Source organism: Schistocerca piceifrons, chromosome 7 (genome assembly GCF_021461385.2).
Source record: "Schistocerca piceifrons isolate TAMUIC-IGC-003096 chromosome 7, iqSchPice1.1, whole genome shotgun sequence".
NCBI lineage: Eukaryota > Metazoa > Arthropoda > Insecta > Orthoptera > Acrididae > Schistocerca > Schistocerca piceifrons.
In genome coordinates this window covers 139,316,247-139,337,893 of record NC_060144.1, presented here as the reverse complement: position 1 = coordinate 139,337,893, position 21,647 = coordinate 139,316,247, and positions in this window count along the sequence as shown.

Below are 21,647 nucleotides of genomic sequence, written 5' to 3'. Positions count from 1 at the left end.
TTCATAAAGGTAACCTCCTTATTACAGCCCATGGATCAAGGCGTTATTGAGACTTACAAACAATATTACAGGAAAGAATTGTTGAGTAAGTTATTGTTAGAAAGAGAAGAGAATGGAGAAGAAAGTCTCTCAAGAAATCATAAGAATATTGACTTGAAAGACGCGTCCTACATGATCAGCGCAGCATGGAATAGTGCAAAGGAAGAGAATTTGAAGAAAGCCTGGAATAAAATTTTGGACACAGAAGAAAATTCACAAGGTACGATTGAAAATGACGAACAGAATGATATGTCCGAAATTCTCGGTATGGTAAAAGCAATAGATTGCCACGAATGTGATGAAGAAGACGTTCATGAATGGATGAATATCGATGATGCAGATCCAGGACACCAAATCGTGCAGGACAGCGAGATTGTAAATGTCGTCACTGATAAAGATGACGCCGCCAGCATCTCATCAATCAGTGCTCCAGAAAGTGAAGATGAAAGTATACCAACAGCTTCTGAGGCGTTCACTTGTTTGGATATTGCCTTGCGATGGTTTGAAGCCCAAGATGAAAGTGATCAGTTTCAGATACGTACGTGACTTAGCTGCTCGTAAGCGTATAGGCTTGCTTAGACAGACCAAAATAAAGGATTTTTTAAACGTTAATTTTGTATACTGTGTGTATTGTTCATGCAAAATGCGTATGTAATATATATATGTTTTTGTTTAATAAACTGTGCCACATGCTATATATTCCTAGTGAAGTTGCCTTTGTATTTTACTTCGTAATATACTAAAAGAGATGCCTGTTTTTATGAATAAATTTACTGTACAGTACTTCTTTTTGGCAAATAAACATGTACAGTTCGATTATCCGAACACCCATGTCCCCCAATTACTTCGGATAATCGATGCTCTACTGTAATTACTTTTACTTGTCTTTCACATTACAACAGCACACGTTTCATTACGACAGTTCAGGCTTACGATCAGAAACAGAGTACTTCAGGTATTTATTTTTATTTATTTAGACAACTTTCACCATACTTTTATGTATTTAGATAACTTTCGCTGTATTTTTGGTATTTCAAAAAATGGTTCAAATGGCTCTGAGCACTATGGGACTTAAATGCTCAGGTCATCAGTCCCCTAGAACTTAGAACTACTTAAACCTAACTAACCTAAGGACATCACACATATCCATGCCCGAGGCAGTATTAGAACCTGCGACCGTAGCGCCTAGAACCGCTCGGCCATCCAGGCCGGCTTTTATTATTTAAAGAGAACTTTGAGCAGTAGTATGGCATAAAAGGGCAGTGCGTAGGAGCTCAGGTGATCCATTTCCGACGTGATTATGGCCGCACGACGGCAATCAGCAGACTTTGAAAGCGGAATGGTAGTTGACGCTAGACGCATGGGACATTCCATCTCGGAAATCGTTATGAAAGTCCATTTTCCGAGATCAACCCTGTCAAAATGTGCCGAGAACACCAAATTTCAGACATTACGTCTCACCACGGACAACGCAGCGGGCGTTTGCGAAGAGTTGTCAGTGCTAACGGACAAGCAATACTGTTTGAAATAGCCGCAGGAATCAATGTGGGACAAACGGCGTGCATATCTGTTAGGACAGTGTCGCGAAATATAACGTTAATTGGCTATGGCAGCAAACGACTTACGCTTGTGCCTTTGCTAACAGCGCGACATCGCCTGCAGCGTCTCGCTTGCGGTGGTGACCACATCGGTAGGATACTAGATGACTGCAAAACCGTGGCCTGGCAGACGAGTTGCGATTTCATCTGGTAAGATTTGGTGGTAAGTTTCGAGTGTGGCACAGACCCCAAAAAGCCATGGTCCCAAGTCGTCCACAAGGTACTGTGGAAGCTGATGATGGCTCCACAATGCTGTGGGCTCTGTCTAAATGGGATGTGATGGATCCTCTGCTCCAACTGAACCGATCATTGATTGGAAAGGATTATGTTCGACTACTTTGGGATAATTTACAGCCGTTCATGGACTTCATGTTCCTAAAAAAAACGATGGAATTTTTGTGGACGACAATGTGCCATGCCACAGGGCCCCAACTCTTAGCGTTTGGTTCGAAGAACATTTGACCTCCCAGATCGCCCGACATTTGTGAGACATAGTCGAGACGTTATCTCGTACACAAAACCCTGCATCGGCAACACTTTCTCAGTTACGGGCGGATACAGAGAAAGCGTGGTGCAATATTTGTGCTGACAATGTCCAACGACTTGTGGAGTCCATGCCACATCTAGATACCCCACTAAGCCTGGAAAAAGGAAGTCTGACACGAAATTAGAAGGTAACCAATGACTTATATTACCTCAGTGTGTACGCACTGCGATAACATATCTGCCACATGATACAATTACAGTATTACCTTTAGGTTTGCGCTTTTCAAAGTGTGCAATCACGGACTATAAAAATGCTAAAAATGCAGTCCTTCCATTTTCACCACACGTGTCCCACCTGAGAACTCGCGTTCTAGTGGATAACATACGCATACTGAAAACTGTTTAATATTATGCAATCACTCATATTACCGTAATTTCCAAGTAGTATCATTAGCTTGCAAATGAAAATATATAGAACACATCAGTGTTTGCATCTCACGTCCCACCAGTGAATTCAAGCTCTCAACAAGCAAACAACCACCATTTAACATTGTAAAAACAGCCTGTACCATTTTAGAAAGATTGATTAATTCAGTATGAACTTTTTCTTAACAAAATGTGACGTAAATATTTAGTCCATAGTATCCAAAAAATGGTTCAAATGGCTCTGGGCACTATGGGACTCAATTGCTGAGGTCATAAGTCCCCTAGAACTTAGAACTACTTAAACCTAACTAACCTAAGGACATCACACGCATCCATGCCCGAGGCAGGATTCGAACCTGCGACCGTAGCGGTCGCGCGGTTCCAGACTGTAGCGCCCAAAACCGCTCGGCCACTGGGGCCGGTCATAGTATCCACAATGTATAAATGTTCGAGGTACATTATATTCAGACAAAACATTGACCCGCTGTCATCTCTCTATTAACGCAATCTCTCACACACACAACCAATCTGCTCGACTCTACGACTATCGATAAAAACTCACTATTGCTGTTTCATTCAGTGCAGTTATTAGAAACATAAAAAACGGTTTGCATCACTTGGGTTCCGAGAATTCCGTAACCTATACGGAAAATTGGAATAGAGATCAACATAAACGTCATTTCCGCCCTTTTCATTGACCATGAAACCCACACATTGAATTTTGTTGTACCATACAGCAAGATCTTCAAATGTGGTGATCCAGATTGCTGTACTCACAGGTACTTCTGACACCCAGTAGCACGTCCTCTTGCATTGATGCATGCCTGTAGTAGTCGTGGCATACTATCCACAAGTTCATCAAGAGCCGGCCGAGGTGGCCGAGCGGTTCTAGGAACTACAGTGTGGAAATGCGCGACCGCTACGTCGCAGTTTCGAATCCTGTCTAGGGCATGGATGTATGTGATGTCCTTAGGTTAGTTAGGTTTAAGTAGTTCTAAGTTCTAGGGGACTGATGACCTCAGAAGTTAAGTCCCATAGTGCTCAGATCCATTTTTTTGTGCACGCTAGGTGCGCGAATTGTTGTCCATGAAGACGAATGCCTCGCCTATATGCTGCCGATATGGTTGCACTATCGATTGGAGGATGGCATTCACGTATCGTACAGCCGTTACGGCGCCTTCCATGACCACCACGGCGTACTTCGGCCCCACATAATGCCACCCGAAAACAGCAGGGAACCTCCACCTTGCTGCACTCGATGGACAGTGTGTCTAAGGCATTCAGCCTGACAGGGTTGCCTCAAAAACGTCTCTGATGATTGTCTGATTAAAGGCATATGCGACACTCATCGGTGAAGAGAACATGATGCCAATCCTGAGCGGTCCATTCGGTATGTTGTTGGGCTCATCTGTACTGCGCTGCATGGTGTCGTGGTTGAAAAGATGGACGTCGGGAGTGAAGTTGCGCATCATGCAGCCTATTGCGCACCGTTTGACGTCCTGTGGCTGAAGGAAAAGCATTATTCAACACGGTAGCGAGCCATAATCCGCAGGTAGTGGTCATCCACAGCAGTAGTAGCCCTTGGGCGCCCTGAGCGAAGCATGTCATCGACAGTTCCTGTCCATGTCCGAACAACATCGCTTTGGTTTACTCCGAGACGCCTGGACGCGTACCTTGTTGAGAGCCCTTCCTGGCACAAAGTAACAATGCGGACGCGATCGAACCGCAGTATTGACCGTCTAGGCATGGTTGAACTACAGACAACACGAGCCGTGTACCTCCTTCCCGGTGGAATTACTAGAAGTGTTCCGTTTTCGGACCCCCTCCGACAAACAGGCGCTGATCATGCATGGGTGTTTACATCTTTCGGCGCATTTAGTGACATTTCTGAACAGTCAAAGGAACTGTGTCTGTGATACAATATCCACAGTAAACGTCTTTCTGCTGGAGTTCTGGGAACCGGAGTGATGCAAAACTTTTTTTGATGTGTGTATAAAAACATACATGAAACTGAAATATTCCATACTCAAAAATAAACAAGTTAATAATAAGTAGTAACAAAGCATAACAAAAGTGATATGCAATTATACTTTTTAACATCAATACTAGCCTGCTATCTGGGGAAGGCACATATAATGTTCGTATGTTACAGTGACGTAACAGGAGAAGACAATAAAATAATAACAGAATTAACAATGTCTTTACATTATCAGCTCACATGCCTGTGCTTGGCGGGCTTCAAACCGATAGTAAAAGATACGATAAGGTTATCGCATCAGATGCCGTCTACGTTATCGAAGCCAGTTTCTTATTGATCCTGTTAAAGATGGCGACCTGCTGGTAACGCCGTAAACGATGTTGAGCGTTTGAGGATGATATTGGGGAACAAAACTTGTGTTACGTTGACTGTATCTGAAGTTGGTTGGCTACTCGACCTTCTCCGTTTTCGTGAATCATTTTTTTTTTTATCAAAAAATGTGTGTGAAATCGTGTGGGACTTAACTGCTAAGGTCACCAGTCCCTAAGCTTACACACTACTTAACCTAAATTATCCTAAGGACAAACACACACACCCATGCCCGAGGGAGGACTCGAACCTCCGCCGGGACCAGCCGCACAATCCATGACTGCAGCGCCTGAGACCGCTCGGCTAATCTCGCGCGACAAACATTTTTTGCTGCGTACATGTAATAAATCGTTACTTATTTTCGAGAGACTATTAACCAATTCAGTTTCAGTGCTATCTTACATTCCGTCTCAGAACATTTATGTTCACGATGATCGTAGAAAGTAAACAACATTCTTCTGATAAGACCTGTAGAGTTATGTGAAATTACTCATTGCTTTTTCTATACATTCAGTATCATTCTTCTGTCTTTGTAGCGGAATTGCATACGTTTCAGGTCCATGACAATTGTAAATAAATGTTCTTACAGTCATTATATGTAAATGAGATGCATTGTGTTTTCGTGACGATATTACAAACTTTCAGGTATGATGGAGAAGAATAAATGTAGTAAGTGTACCAATTTGAAGTCAGGTTCCCTGGTCCAGAAACGACTGAGTCGAAAGCTATAAGCGAAAATCCTTCTGATAGCTCTGATAGTGGAATACATGGACCAGTAATGTTGTTGCTAAAATTGTAGGGTGAGAAACTTTCAGATGTGTCATTATGGGCCAAAACGAAAATATGTTTAGTAAACATCGGCTCTAAAAAGCATACCTTAAGGGCTGTTCATAAGTTTCCCACCCTACAGTCTAAACGAAAACAGCACTGGCCCATGTATTCAATCGTCAGAGGTACCAGAAAAATATTCACTTATAACTTTCTACTTGACCGTTTCCACATCAGAGTTCCTTACCTCAAGTTGATATATTTGCACATCTCCATAACCCATGAAAGCTTATGACATCATCACGGAATCACCCTGCCTATACTTAACCCTACGCGGCCTTGGTTCAGCTTTTAATGTGGCACATAGTGTTCCAATGCTGCTTGCCCATTCTTCGCTATTTCACTTCTTAGCTATCATACTAATTAAAAAGAGAACTATTACAGAATCGAAAAACGCGTAAATTTGCAGGTTTCTGTTAAGACTGTTGAATTCAATACGATGACACGAAGTGCATTACGATGGAACTAATACGTTGTTCTTCGAAACTGTTAATCTAAAAGCTTTGTTAATATTGTGCTGGAAATCTCATTTAAGTCAATTAAATGAAAAGTTAATTAATTTTATTTGTTCCGCTTGGTATTTTTAAGATTCTGAAAAATTTTAACAGTGCCTTTTCCGAGAAATCGAGTGCCTCTCGCTAAAAACTCACTGACAATAAATTCAAGAAAGAAATAAAAAGAGACTGCTGAGAAAATTACCGCTACTCGAATTGAACCTGTGTATACCTCACAAGTTACACACACTTGTTTCTCACGCAACTAGAACAGCGCTGCCGGGAAACTACTGTGGCGGTATTGTGGTAATGTTGGTTTGGTAGCGTTTACTGCTTTTACGGACCACAGAGTTAATAACAGAAAACAAGAGCTACCTTCCTCTTTCGCTTCTCGCTGTTCTGGAAAACATTGCAGCTGCTATTGTGTTCGACGAATACTGTTTTCGCTTCTGGTGTTAAGTGAACACTGCTGTTCTCCGAAAACCACAAACCCTGCTCTGTATAAACAGGAAACAGGACATTCTGGGTGATCCAGAAAATGATTTAAGTTATCATGAATTGAACTTTCTACGTACCAATGTTGTCACTGTGTCCAGGGTACTTACTTCATTTGTTTTGAGATTACAGTACATGCGGGGGTCGCTGACGGATCTAAAGGCATCGGAAAAACCGCAGAACTTGTTCCAGCACAGTATTTGGCGAGGTTTCAGTTCTTCATCAGGTTCTAGTGCCTGAAATCGGCTACGTCTGACTCGGTTATTCAGGCGCGAAAAGACTATTAAGTGACGTATCGATTTATTTTATTGACGATGTTGGTGTTGGTTAAATCAAAAAGAAAAAAACAAAGAAGAAAGTGATCATAGAGTCGTGTACTCACAACGATCAACGATCTTCAATCTTCAAGTGTCATAAGGCGCACATGGTATGAGAAATCTCTTCATACCCAATGATCAATCATCTTTCCTGATAAGTAAGTGGTATGCACTGCGAGCAGGCTCGCACCAAAAGTGTCACATTGGAACCGACGAGGCGCGCATCCACATCTATAACTGTCAGAGCATCTCATTTCCTGGGGCATTGTGCCTGACTGCCCGAGAATGTGTGAACTTACTCAGGCTGTTCATATTTTTTCTTGTTTTACAATTGTTATAATTATATAATTTTAATATGTATGTCCTAATGAGGAAAACACCTGACTGCACACAGCTGTATTACTCCATAATGTATTACACAGCCGGTTACAGTCGTTAACAGATCATCTTACGGTATCTGCATATAATAGAAAACAATTTTTTATCCTCATATCAGAGATATGCATATTATAAACAGTTATGACTATAATACTTTTGACCACATCCAATGCATTTTCTCTTCTTTGTTGAAGTTCATCTTCTGAGCTGGAGGCATTGCAGTATATGATGAACAGTCGGGACTTCTCCACAGTCACACAAAACATCATCTTGATCAGTAGTCACAAAAAATATCATCTCGATCAGTGTAAAACCCATCTTGCCAAATTAATCTTTGAGCTTTGAACTCCAAATTTCAATCTATTCAGGGACTTCCAAATCGTCCAGTTCTCCATCATAGCCAGAAGGTAGAGTTTCTGAAACTTTTTTTCAGTCATGGGGAAGGTAGGTCGTAGCCCACTTTGTCGCAATATATCGTTTTCAGTAGCGAATGTAAGTGCCGTCGATGTTGTAAGGAGACTACTTCTTGACTTCGGTCGTTGCAAATGCGGTTCGTATTGTAATGGGGTATCTTCCTCTAGTATTACTTTTCGTCAACAGTATTATTTCTCGAGTTTTGGACAGGTCAGTACAATCTCACTTGCTTTTCTTAAAACTTTCATATATAAATTTATACATAGCATGTTACATTTCAAGCCAAAATTTATGAAAATGGATTACTTTTTTAAATATTTTAGTATCGATGTTATAATCGATAAGTACTAGCTCTGAATGTACAATTAAATTTTTTTCCTTAGAAACGTTTAAAATTTCGAACTATTGGCGCACTTAAAATTAATATTATTAATTGCGCAATACTGTACTTGTTACTATGGTTATTTCTGGATTCATTTATGAAATAATAATCGAAAGTAATACTGTAACAGAAACTAGTAGACATTCATTTGTTAAGGGAAAATTGTAAACCCTTTGTAATATGGTTATTTCCGCAGAGTGGGGGAGTCGTAAGTGTGCCTCTGATATGATTGAACGAATTTTTGTATTTTGTGCGAACAATGTAATTCCGGCTTTGTGAACGTGAAAAAGCAAAAGACTGTATTTTACACTAAAATATGAGAAAATATATTTACGTCAACACAAAAATTGTGCAACAACAATCTTCAAATTTACTTAGATCAATCCAACCGTGAGGACCCAAAATGTGGCATTTTCAGCTTCAAGAATCAGACCCTCAGACAAGAATAACTGGAGCCAATTCCACAAGAAAAGCTAAGTAAACTAGAAAGTTTATTTTAATCTTTGCTCCCCTCAAATCTTCATAAGAGACTAATGTGGACAATAGATGGAATTAAGAAGAACGGGGGAGATTACAGCGTCCATACAGAGGATGCATTCTCTCCTGCTCCACATTCTTTCTTTCCTCATTTGCAGCTATTTCTTTTCAAACGCGTGGTGATGCTATTCTGCGATACCGTAAAGCCTTTCGATTGGAGGGGATTTCAGGTATCCTGTTATGATTCTGTAGGTGTTATTGAGAGCTATGTCCACCTGTTTGTCACGTGTTGAATTATACCAAACCAGACATACATACTCTGCCGTAGACTGGCACAGTACCATTGCATAGGCTCCTAGAGTTTAATGTTGACTACCCCATTGTGCTCCGGCCAGTTTGTGTAGAAGATTGTTCTTGGTGGAAACTTCTGACTTGCAGTTCACGCAGTGCTTTATAAGGGTAATAAATCTATCAAATGTTACTCCCCGATATTCTGTTGTCTCACTGTGTTCCATTTCGACACCTATTACACTATCCTTACTTTGCGGCTATCTCCCCAGCAGAAATCCGTAATAAGGTACAATGCATCAACACAAAGAAACAATAAATACTGTAGTCAAGGTACACAACTTACTGAAAACTTACACCACGAAATCGTAATAAGATGCTACAAAAGTCATAACCGTCACAAATCATGATGGCACAAGCCAGCCTCTTTATTTAATGCTAACGCAAAAGTGCATATAGCGTCTCGTAACTCAGTGACGAAGCATTTGACAAAACTAAATTAACATGAGATCTTCAGTGAAGAACACATCGAGAAGGAGTTAGACAGGGAGGAAGGAATCATTCATCGCACCAAAGTGTAAATTTTCAAAACACAGACAATACTGAGACAGTGATGTCCTCAGGTTCCTCTTATTCTTTTTCATGTGTATGAAAGATGACATAAAATAATATCCTACTTTATTTTATACAATGATGTAATGCGCTATGATCAGAGGTCATAAACAAAATAATTTATGTCTTCATGTTTTCCACTTGTGCTTTCGTATATTATAGTTTAGTCAATACTTTAAGGTATCATAGGTCGTGTGTTGCCAGTGTTTTAGAAATTTATGACTGCGAGTTTTATCACGTCTGATTACAATTTCAAATTGCAGTTTGTCAATAAGCTGGATATCTTCACTGCCATATTTACTTTTTCTTTGTGATAACAGATTGTACCTTGTTTTGGTTTTCTATTGTATGCAGACATCAGAAGATGGTCTGTGTTATAAATTTTGAAGTAATACAGTTGTATCCAGTCATATGTTTTCAACGTTTTTTATAAGCTGTAAAAAAAATTATCACCTCTTCAAAATTACGTCCTTATGAGTCGAATGACGAAAAACTTTTTATTTTTTTTATTTGACTTTTTGTTTATCTAATAAACAATATTCAATCTACAGCCTAGTTGCCCATCATGGCTTGCCATGATCCTCTGTTTCCACGTCGTCTAAGAAAGCAACTCATCGACCTGTAGTGCCGTATGCAAAATGAAACGTGCGGGTTATCCTTGGTTGAATACTCCGACCAATACATTTTTGTGACATCAGTTGCCTGATTCTGAAACTGCAAGACATTGTATTTTGTGATTTGATTGTATTCCACCATCTTGTCTAATATGGAAACATAACTGCAATTCACACATGTAACTCATGAGAGTCTGCAGTTCTAATTTTCAAAAACAACTATACCCACCTCAAAGAGAGCTCATTTGAGTTCGTGATTCATGAGCAGCTCTGCATTCAGTTTCCAGTATCTCCCCTTCAACGTGCATAGGGTGACCGTGGTGAACACGACAATAAACAATGCCCAGAAGTAACGATGATGCCGCAGACCAGTGGCGATAACTCTGTGTTCGATGTTATCCCAGAAGAGCATATCGAGTTGATTGATATCGAGAGGACGTGATGATCACAGATGACATCCGTCCTCACTCACTCATGAGCTGAAAAATTCTCATGAAGATCCGCCAGTCGGATAAGGTATATTCCTCTTGAAAGCAAATATGACGACCGCATTGGTGCACGATGATCGTTAGAAAAGCAAAGAACGCCTCGGCCTGGAGATCCGCCCAGTTCTCCCCCCCCCCCCCCCCCCTCTTACCGACGCCTCATTGTCTGACGCAGCTAACAACAATCTCGAATGCTCATTATATTGTTTATTTGTACGATTCTAAAATGTGTAACAAAACAAACTATACCGAAAAGTGTGAGGTTCGTAGTGTAATACTATTTCTGAATACAAATAGTATTCCCTATCTAAATTGGCAGACAGATAACCAAAGATTATTAAAATGTCATAAATTAGGCTTCAGTTTGAGAATGGTGCATCACACCTAGTGGCGAATGCAGCAAGTTCATGCCGATTTTCAGTTACCAACGGCAAACTGAAACCAAAGACTGATGAAGTGTTTGAACAGGATAGAAGTTTCACCATTGATGGACTGAGCTTTGTGTTTCTCTAAAATTTCACAAACACTTCTTTATCACACTGTTAGGGCTGATTTAGGCTGTAGGATAGTATTTCCCGTATGCGTTACTCTATTTTTAACAGATGAATAGAAAAAATAACCAATGGGAGCTGCGCTAACTTTTCTAATTGTGTACGACAAGGATGTTGAGGAGTTTACAAACAACGTTGCTGATGGTGACTTAGAAAAAAGGTTATGGGAATAGTGTTTTGGAATCATAAAGGCGTCCTACTCATCGGCCTTACTCCTAAAGGAGAGACAAACAGCATGGATTATTTTCCAGCGTCACTGAGCTTTTTCGAGGAATCAGTCGTCCGCCTTCTGTTGGGTTGACGAAGGATTTTGTTTGACAGTTTTAGGAAACTTTTTGACCATCTGCCTTACAGCCTAGATTTGACTCTTAATTATTATCACGTTTTTCTAAAAATTTAAGTACATTTTTAGAATGACGGACAACTGAAAGAGGACATTAGTGATTGGTTCAATGACTAGCAGGCAAATGAGTATGAGAATGCAGGGCAAAGCTTATGGAGCCCTACGACAAATGTTTAAATTTAAATAGAAAAGTGGGTAAGATGTCACAATATCTTCTAAAATAAATTTTCGTTACCCTGAATAAAAATGTCTGGAGAAGTAAACGTTCTTTTCTTTTACAATTAATCTCGTCCATGGACGCTCCGATGGTCCTAGCTGCTATTAAGTATGACCCTACGATCATGTCACGTATCGCTCCACACTACACTACCCCACATATGGGTCTATTCCAGAATAGCTAGTGTACGGTTTTCCGACTTAGAACGTCCTTTGTGGTGGATGGTATTCCTCGCCCTGCTGCTCGCCGTCTAATAAATGTCTGTTCCATAGTAACTTGAACTGTGGAGATCGTAATACGAGAACTCTAACAGTCAGTGTCGCGAACGCTATTTTGTTAATTCGTTTATCTTTCAGCACCTCATAAAAATACATTATATCCAGTACGAGGGGCACTCATAAAGATTTAATTATCATATCTAGAAAATTAAGTTACGTAATCAGTACTGTTGTTTTTCTTCCTGGTACACACACAGAAATCACGGCGCCACAGCACAATAGCATGATGTCGCTATAGGAGCCAAAAGAAAATGGCGCAGTCCTTTGACAAAGTAATGTACGGGGGTTGTCCAATAAGTAACGCAACACCTTTTTTTCTCAGCCATTTTCGGTTTAAAAAAATGCGGAATTTGCTGTGGGACGTCGTGGAACATTCTCGCTTGGACCCCTACGTTTTGATGACGTTCCGATAGGTGGCGGAACTAAGCATAGACTTCAAATGGCATCTGTAACGGACGAGCCTTCCAAGCAGAGAGTTGTCACTAGCTTCTTTTGGCGGAAAACCAGAACGTCTCAGAAATTAATAGGCGCTTGCAGAATATCTACGGGGATCTGGTACTGAAGAAAAACACGGCGAGCCATTGGGAGAGACGTCTGTAACCACTGCAACGAGGTCGCGCAAACCTGTGCGATCTCTCGCGTGCCGGAAGGCCGTACACACCTGCAATTTTAGAGCGTGCGGACAGTCTCATTCGAGGTGATCGACGGATGATAATCAAACACCTCACTGCTCAACTGGACGTCTCTGTTGGTAATGCCGACACCGTCGTTACCAGTTGGGGTAATCAAAGCTGTGTGCCCGTTAGGTTTCTCGTCACCTAACAGAACACCATATATAGCAATGAAGGACAATCTGTGCGAAATTTCTTGCGCGTTACTATGCTGACCGTGAAAATTTTTTATCGAACATCGTCATAGGCGATGAAACATGAGTTCATCATCTGGAACCGGAAACAGAAAGGCCATCCATGGAATGGTGCCGCACCACCTCTTCTGCGAAGAAAAAGTTCAAAGCCGCAATTCACGGCGATGGCCTGCTGGAGCTCTGAAGAGATTATTCTGTTTGATGTCCTCTCTCATGGTGCAACGATCAACTCTGAAGTGTATCGGAAGAATACTTAGAAGATGCGACAAACCCACTAAGGAGACAGCCTACATTACACGAGATGCTTTTAATAGTTTCTACAATGAAATATTTTCTCAAAATATGATAGAATACGCAAAGAGATTCTGGTCGTATGTAAAGTACACCAGTGGCAAAAAACAGTCAATACCGTCACTGCGCGATAGCGATGGAAATGTTACCGATGATGGTGCCACTAAAGCGGAGTTCCTAAATACAGTTTTCCGTAATTCCTTCACGAAAGAAGACGAAGTAAATATTCCAGAATTTGAAACTAAAACAGCTGTTAGCATGAGTGGCACAAAAGTAGATATCTTAGGTGTTGCGAAACAGCTCAAATCACTTAAGAAAGGCAAGTCTTCCGGTCCAGATGGTATACCAATCAGGTTCCTTCCAGAGTATGCAGACACAATAGCGCCTTTCTTAGCAATTCTACACAAACGTCACTTGACGAAAGGTCTGTTCCTAAAGGCTGGAAAGTAGCACAAAAAAATGGCTCTGAGCACTATGGGACTTAACATCTATGGTCATCAGTCCCCTAGAACTTAGAACTACTTAAACCTAACTAACCTAAGGACAGCACACAACACCCAGCCATCACGAGGCAGAGAAAATCCCTGACCCCGCCGGGAATCGAACCCGGGAACCCGGGCGTGGGAAGCGAGAACGCTACCGCACGACCACGAGATGCGGGCGAAAGTAGCACAGGTCACACCAATATTCAAGAAAGGAAATAGGAGTAACCCACTGAATTACAGGCCCATATCACTGACCTCAATTTGCAGTAGGATTTTGGAGCACATACTGTACTTGAACATTATGAATCATCTTCAAGAAAATGACATAGTGATACATAACCAACAAGGATTCAGAAAATATCGTTCCTGTCCAACACATTATTCCCATGAAGTAATGAGTGCTGTCGATAAGGGATCTCAGATCGATTCCATATTCCTAGATTTCCAGAAGGCTTTTGATACCGTTCCTCACAAGCGACTATTAACCAAATTGCGTGCATATTGAGTACCGTCTCAGTTGAGTGAGTGGATTCGTGATTTCCTCTCAGAGAGGTCACAGTTCCTAGTGATAGACGGTAAATCATCGAGTAGAACAGAAGTGATATCTGACGTTCCGCTAGGTAGTGTCATAGGTCCTCTGCTGTTCCTGATATACATGAATGATCTAGGTGATAATCTGAGCAGCCCCCTTAGATTGTTTGCAGATGGCGCTGTAATTTACTGTTTAGTAAAATCATCAGACGATCAATTCCAATTACAAAATTATCTAGAGAGAATTTCTGTATGATGCGAAAGGTGGCAATTGGCACTAAACAAAGAAAAGTGCGAAGTCATCCACATAGGTACTAAAAGAAACCCGATAAATTTTGGGTATACGATAAATCGCACAAAATTAAGGGCTGTCAATTCGACTAAATACCTAGGAATTACAGTTACGAGCAACTTAAATTGGAAAGATCACATAGATAATATTGTGGGGAAGGCGAAACAAAGACTGCGCTTTGTTGGCAGAACACTTAGAGGATGCGACAGACCCATTAAATAGACAGCCTACATTACATTTGCCCGTCCTCTGCTGGAATATTGCTGCGCGGTGTGGGATCCTTACCAGGTAGGATTGACGGAGGACACCGAAAAAGTGCAAAGAAGGGCAGCTCGTTTCGTGTTATCGCGCAGTAGGAGAGAGAGTGTCACAGATATGATACGCGAGTTCGTGTGGCAGTCACTGAAACAAAGACGGTTTTCTTTTGCGGCGAGGTCTACTTAAGAAATTTCAATCACCGACTTTCTCCTCCGAATGCGAAAATATTTTGTTGACACCCACCTACGTAGGGAGAAATGATCATCATAATAAAATAAGATAAATCAGAGCTCGAACGGAAATATTTAGGTGTTCCTTTTTCCCACGCGCCATTGGAGAGTGGAGTGTTAGAGAAGTACTATGAAAATGGTTCGATGAGCCCTCTACCAGGTACCTAAGTGTGAATTTCTGAGTAACCATGTAGATGTAGATGTGGACCCTTTACCAAACTGAAGACACGACTTTGGCGTGTTCGTCGCCACAAACACGCAGACGAACTTCTGTAAGACAACGCAACGCTTCATGCAAGTCTGCGGAGAAGAGATCACAAAACTTCGTTGGACTGTTCTTCCCCACCCACTCTACAGCTCACACTGCCATCTTTTCACCCCAATGGAGGGTACACTCCGCGGGAAGCAGTACGTGGATGACGCGGAGGTTATTGATGCAGCAATGAGTTGGTTCCGACGTCGACGACTAGAGTGGTACCCTGGGGGCATTCAGGCCATCCCTGTGTGGCGTAAGGACGTCACATCGAAGGGAGATTTTGTTGAGATAAAAGATTTTGTAGTAAAAAGAGAGGGGAATAATAAGGTGTTTTGGAATCCTGAATAAAACTTTTCCAGAAAGAAATGGGTTCAAAAATGGTTCAAATGGCTCTGAGCACTATGAGACTTAACATATATGGTCATCAGTCCCCTAGAACTTAGAACTATTTAATCCTAACTAACCTAAAGACAGCACACAAGTCCCAGTCATCACGAGGCAGACAAAATCCCTGACCCCGCCGGCAATCGATCCCGGGAGCCCGGGCGCGGGAAGCGAGAACACTACCGCACGACCACGAGCTGCGGCAACGAAATGGGTTGCATTATTTTTGAAAATGCTATATATATATATATATATATATGAAGATGGTATCTGTTCTTTCGGACATGTCCGAAAGAACAGATACCGCCTTCATGTATATATAGTTAAGACTCACCGGGCATTTGACCATCTTCTTCTGTGCGGATGCACAAACAGTGCCCGAACTCTTAAGGGAATCGGCAGTAAAGCCGCGAGTAATGAGTATGATGGGCAGGCGCACTATGGATATAGTGCGGGGCAACAAATTGTGAATGTGGTTCTCACGGGAGGCGGGAGGCGTGCCAGAGGTAAGTCCCTGCAGTCGCACAATTCTCTGTGTCCTCTCTGGCTCAGATGGATGTAACTAACCTAAGGACATAACACACATCCATGCCCGAGGCAGGATTCGAACCTGCGACCGTGGCGGTCTCGTGGTTCCAGACTTTAGCGCCTAGAACCGCTCGGCCACTTCGGCCGGCACAGTACTTGCACCCCACCTCGCTACACTTTCCGTATCATAAAAGGAAAACGTGTAATGTGTACAGATCACTGTTTGTCGTGATCTCGAAAGCACCGCATCGGCCCAAAGGTTTCGTGGTAGCATTGGTAAAAAGTAGAGAAATGTTATTGTGGTTGTTTTAATGTTTAACGGGATCTACATGGCCTCCCTCCACATAGGACAATGCACAGAATGTTCATAGTACCATGTAAAACTGCCAGAAAAGTCCTTGTTTGGGACGTTGTTCAATTTGCTCGTCACATTGGTTTAATTGTCGATTATCTTGCCCTGGTGTTGAGCCTTGAGGTGAATCCCTGTACTCTCTCGTTTTGCGCTAGATTGCTATTTACGACAATAAGTGTCCTTACTCCTGCTGATTCGTTCCAGGAATAATTATCTGCGTTTTCTATTTCAGTAAGGTCATGGCAGGCGTATACACGTCGTTGTTTTTGTTTGGCAGTAAAGGTGTGCGAGAAAAATTTTACACATTCTTTTCTCTTTTCCAAAACATTTAGGAGATCGTCTTGAAACCATCATTTAGAGATGTTGCTCCATTGCGATTTGTGACACAAAAACGTTGATACATTACTTGGTCGAATGCACGTCTGTTATTTACAGGAGTTAGCTGAAGCTGCTACTATAGTTACTGAGCTGACGTTCCTGGTACGCCAAGAGCAAGATCAGTCTCGAAACTTTTTGAGCGTACTTTGTATTTCGCCTTTCGCCACTATTCTTCTCGCTACCGAAGATGTCAAATGGCTTCTTGTTCTTAACGTTTCCAGTAGCGTTGTACCTGCAGTTCCTAGTGTTTTCTCCTATTACCAGATAACATCTAAAACCACTAAAGTTTTGTATCCAAAGTATTCGCGTGCAACTGGACGTTACCTGCCTGGCAGCGAAATAATGCACTACCTGAGAAAAATTGACACAATCAGAAGACGTAGCCGGACATCGATATACACTACTGGCCATTAAAATTGGTACACCACGAAGATGACGTGCTACAGACGCGAAATTTAACCGACAGGAAGAAGACGCTGTGATATGCAAATGATTAGCTTTTCAGAGCATTCACATAAGGCTGGCGCCGGTGGCGACACCTACAAAGTGTTGACATGAGGAACGTTTCCAACCGATTTCTCATACAGAGGCAGCAGTTGACCGGCATTGCCTGGCGAAACGTTGTTGTGATGCCTCGTGTAAGGAGGAGAAATGCGTACAATCACGTTTCCGACTTTGATAAAGGTCTTATTGTATGTAGCCTATCACGATTGCGACTTATCGTATGGCGACATTGTTGCTCGCGTTGGTCGAGATCCAATGACTGTTGGCAGAATATGGAATCGGTGGGTTCAGGAGGGTAATACGGAACGCCATGCTGGATCCGTCCCAACGGCCTCGTATCACAAGCAGTCGAGATGTCAGGCATTTTATCCGCATGGCTGTAAAGGATCGTGCAGCCACGTGTCGATCCCTGAGTCAACAGATGGGGACGTTTGCAAGACAACAACCATCTGCACGAACAGTTCGACGACGTTTGCACCAGCATGGACTATCAGCTTGGAGACCACGGCTGCTGCTACCCTTGACGCTGCATCACAGACAAGAGCGAATGCGATGGTGTACTCAACGTCGAACCTGGGTGCACAAATGGCAAAACGTCATTTTTTCGGATGAATCCAGGTTATATTTACAGCATCGTGATGGTCGCATCCGTGTTTGGCGACATCACAGTGAAAGCACATTGGAAGCGTGTATTCGTCATCGCCATACTGGCCTATCACCTGGCGTGATGGTATGGGGTGCCATTGGTTACACGTCTCGGTCACCTCTTGTTCGTATTGACGGCACTTTGAACGTTGCATTTCAGATGTGTTACGACCCGTGGTTCTACCCTTCATTCGATCCCTGCGAAACCCTACATTTCAGCAGGATAATGCACGACTGCAAGGTGCAGGTCCTGTACGGGCCTTTCTGGATACAGAAAATGTTCGACTGCTGCCCTAGCCAGCACATTCTCCAAATCTCTCACCAATTGAAAACGTCTGGTCAATGGTGGCCGAGCGACTGGCTCGTCACAATACGCCAGTCACTACTCTCGATGAACTGTGGTATCGTGTTGAAGCTGCATGGGCAGCTGTATCTGTACACGGCATCCAAGCTCTGTTTGACTCAATGCCCAGTCGTATCAAGGCCTTTATTACGGCCAGAGGTGGTTGGTTCAAATGGTTCAAATGGCTCTGAGCACTATGGGACTCAACTGCTGAGGTCATTAGTCCCCTAGAACTTAGAACTAGTTAAACCTAACTAACCTAAGGCCATCAAAAACATCCATGCCCAGGCAGGATTCGAACCTGCGACCGTAGCGGTCTTGCGGTTCCAGACTGCAGCGCCTTTAACCGCACGGCCACTTCGGCCGGCTAGAGGTGGTTGTTCTTCGTATTGATTTCTCGGAATCTATGCACCCAAATTGCGTGAAAATGTAATCACATGTCAGTTGTAGTATAATATATTGGTCCAATGAATATCCGTTTATCATCTGCATTTCTTCTTGGTGTAGCAATTTTAATGGCCAGTAGTGTAACTTCGTACATATACACACCATCGGCTGGTAAGTAAATGATCAGAGTTTCAATTCTCTGTGAGTAGTATAATGGTCAACAGCGTGCGTTAGTACTGTTCGTGTTTAGTGTGGTCACCAGTCCTGGTAGAATATTGAAAGCGCGTGAATAGCGTCAGATGTTGAGTGATCACTGTGAAGGACAAGAAAATATCATGTACTCGTGTGAGACTGTCTGCATTGTGAGTCTCTATTTGGCAGACTAGTCGAATAGTGCAATATTCAGGTGTTTTGTACATTCCGAAGCGACTGTGGCCCGATGTTGGATTGCTTGGGGATGCGAGAGCGGGCATATTCGTCGTCAGCGTTCCAGTTGACACGTATGACCACCATCTGGGAGGATCGCTGTACTGTGCACCCAACACATCGTAACACCCTTACATCTGGGCCTGGCATCAAAAAAGAATTAACGAACTGACTGCGACAGTATGGGTCATCCTGCACCATTGGTGTTAGCCTAGCAGCTGAGGGACTGAGGGAATTACTGTCCCATCCGAAGGCTACCGTTAACACCGCCATTCAGGGGGCTCCTTTTGGGGTGTTGCCGTGACTGGGAAGCATGGACTGCTCTTCAGTGGCGTCACATTGTGTTCAACGATGGGTCGCGGTTTCTATGCTACTCTGGATGACGATCGCCAGCCAGTATAGCTGCGTCCTGGGGAAGGGTCCCAAACTTCAAATGTTTTGAATAGGCGTCACTGTGTGGGGAGCAATCGCGTTCTACTTCAAGTCATGGTTGGTAGTATTTGAGAGACCTCTGGCGGCACAGTCGTTCCTCGCGGACATCCTAAGTCCTCATGTGTTGCCGCCCATAGGCAGTATCGCGGTGCCATTTCTCAACAGAAAATTGCTCGTCCAAAAAAGGCTAATGTCTCTATAGACAGCCTGCGTGGTGTTGACATTCTCCTGCGGCCAGCAAGATCTCAGATCTGATCCCGACAAAACGTGTGTGGGACCTTCTCGGACATCAACTCCATCTCAGTGCCATTATTCAGGATATTAGGGACCAGTTACAGCAGTAGTGGGGCAGCTAGTCTCACGAGAAGATAAAACTGCTTTGTGACGCTCTTAACAGCTGAATCAGTGCATGGATTCAGGGCAGAAAGGATGCAGCGTCCTACTGACAAGTATGCTCATACTGCGAAGTAGTCTATAAATTTGACTTGTGTTTTTACTGAACGTCATATACCCTTTCAAACCTTGAAGATTCATTTAGTTTCCTTATCACCTTGTGGGTGCCTCACTTTTTTTTGTCAGACAGTGTAGCTTTACAATAGTTTGGAGTATCATTTTGTAAGGAATCGTACTTCGTTGACGTCACCACTCTCTCATCCACCCAGGCCTACCGCCACAAAGTACAATTTGTAATACGTTCGTGGTCTCTCTTTTCATTCGGGTAGGCAGTAGGTGGCAGTTATTCTGATTTTCTTTGCAGTTCTGCTCTCAGAAATCTGACGGTACGTATTCAAGAGGTAAATAGTTACGCGAAGTCATAAACCCTTGGTGAAAATTATATACACAGTGGTACTTGCGTGGTGAGAATAATTAAAGTAAGCGATCGAAGGAAGACATATAGAAATCTACTCACGTGATTTTGAATTCCAGAACGAGATTTTCATTCTGCAGCGGATTGTGCGCTGATATGAAACTTCCTGGCAGATTAAAACTGTGTGCGGACAGAGACTCGAACTCGGGACCTTTGCATGTCGCAGGCAAGTGCTCTACCCTCTGAGCTACCCAAGCACGGCAACTCAGACGGTGGAGCACTTACCTGCGAAAGGAAACGGTACTGAGTTCGAATCTCAGTCCAGCACACAGTTTTACACTGCCAGGAAATTTCATATCAACACAAACTCCGTTGCAGAGTGAAAACCTCATTCTGGAAACATCCCCAGGCTGTGGCTAAGCCAGGTCTCCGCTTTATCCTTTCTTCTCAGTATTTCATTCAGAACTGTTCCTTGCTCATGGACGATAGTTAATACATCACACGGTATTGCATTGCTGGTAGCGTTATTGGCAGAGTCGAGCGTGAACCTCAGCCCCATGGGAAGGTATATCGTAAACCGTCGGTGGTACAGACCGGCGTGAACACGTTAAACTCCGCCTACATCAAACAATTCGTATTTCGAATTTATTTTTTCTTGATGGTTCTTGCAATATCTTACGCTTGCTGTATATGTAAATCTGTAATATTCAATGGACGTATAGATAGAAGCTTTGTGGAATATTCGATTATTGTGTAAATAACTGAACTCTCCCTCCATGAGATCAGTTTTGTTCTGGCTATGCGTTGGTGATTGTAATAAATGTGTTTTCCGGCCTACATTTTGTGCTTTATTGACAACTATGCCTTCGGATTTGAACTTGATTGTGGTTTAGACGTCACAGTATTATACTTATAACATACATTTCTGTATATTTGAAGCACATTGCCAATGAATGAAGATAGAAACTAGTAAATTTCTTCTCACATATAAGACTGTAAAGCTTCATTTCCAAAGGAACCGTCGGATTTTACAGGGGTATGACTTTTACGTATGTACATACACTATGTGATCAAAAGTATCCGGACACCGGGCTGAAAATGACTTACAAATTCGTGGCGCCCTCGATCGCTAAATCTGTAATTTAAGTGGCAATGTTATGCTGGCAACACTGCAGAACACAAA